Genomic DNA, 1,303 nt, shown 5'->3' with positions numbered 1-1,303 from the left:
GTGCATAAATATTCAGAAATGTTTTACGTAATGATTAATCAATATCATTATTACTATCTCAGTTTGTGCAACATAAATTACCTTCGTGTCCATTTTTGTCTCGTCTATTATTGTCTCCGTAGATTAACAAAATATACCGCATAAAAATGCAAATTTTTTGATAAAATCGTTTACGTCATCGCTTGCTATACATAACGATACTAATTATATGTGTCGTATATCGTTCAAGAATGTCATGAATAGTATCAATAATTACTCTGTTATGTAAACAGAGTAACTGTGTGTGTGAGTAAAGGAAGAAACTAGGAATAGATAACGTGAGTGTCACTTGTGCGGATCGGAATCATCGGATGATGTGAGAGTGAGTCTCACAGAGCATGCAATGGAAAGTACCTTATACGTTTAAGAGTTATCTCATTCCCGGAATTACCACGGACCTACCGGACAAATGAGGTCTGAAAAAGCAACACTCAGCTGTTGCAGCCGTGATAAGTGTAGTTAAAGATTAGATGAGGCATGGCCAAGTACATGTGCCCCACTGTAGCTGTTCTCCCTACATCGTGCAGTAGGCCCAGGAAGCCCTCACATTATTTCAGTATGTTACATGCGTGCATCATACACACTATTAACCTTAGAGCATATACTACATGGAGGAAGCATGCCTAGTTAAAAAGTGTAGATAACGGTGAGAGAGAGAGAGATGATGGTTTGGGTACCGTTCGGACTGCGTGCCTCACTCCGGCTACCTAATGTGTTAATTCTCGTAAACACATTCGAAGTGAACGTTTCATAGTGAATGGTACACGGAAAAAAGACGATCGTCGAAAATCGTTAGTGCAGAACCTTGAACCTTTTTTATGGCAATGTGATTGTAATAATAATTATCAGAATATCTCGAAATAAACATAGTTGTTACTTGTGACAGGTATTTTATTTTATAATGCTTTCAAGCGAACAATTCTGATAACAATATCTCTCATTTGCAATTTTGATGATTCAATTACCTTTAATTCATTCATAATAGGTGAAATATAGCGGTACAAATTTCAAGGTGAAGACACGTGTGTTATCATTTCCGACACTACCCTGGTGTATTCCGCCGACGAATACGGAAGCTGAATGGTGTACCTGGTTCAACAAACGGAAAAGCGTATATGAAATTTGGTCTCAGACAATAAAACAAAATTCTTTTTATAAAACAATTGTGGAATCTTAAATAAATGTCTTCGAACTTGGATTAAGAAAAGAATTAGTGTTTTTTCTTTTTTTTTAAAAAAACGTTCAAACGAGAAAAAGGAAAATG

The 1,303-nt window shown here is 36.1% G+C and overlaps 1 long non-coding RNA gene across 1 annotated transcript; it reads left to right on the top strand.

Annotated features, from left to right (window-relative positions):
• Positions 1-336: 336 nt before the first annotated feature.
• Positions 337-1,278, top strand: LOC108622005 (uncharacterized). The gene is made up of 2 exons (XR_001916463.2): positions 337-925; positions 1,025-1,278. It is a non-coding gene; the product is annotated as an uncharacterized LOC108622005 (long non-coding RNA).
• The last annotated feature ends 25 nt before the right edge of the window (positions 1,279-1,303 follow it).

The sequence above is a fragment of the Ceratina calcarata genome, unplaced genomic scaffold, assembly GCF_001652005.2.
Source record: "Ceratina calcarata isolate Rehan_Ccalc_2016 unplaced genomic scaffold, ASM165200v1 scaffold1946, whole genome shotgun sequence".
Classification (NCBI taxonomy): domain Eukaryota; kingdom Metazoa; phylum Arthropoda; class Insecta; order Hymenoptera; family Apidae; genus Ceratina; species Ceratina calcarata.
This window is presented reverse-complemented; position numbering and strand designations above follow the sequence as displayed.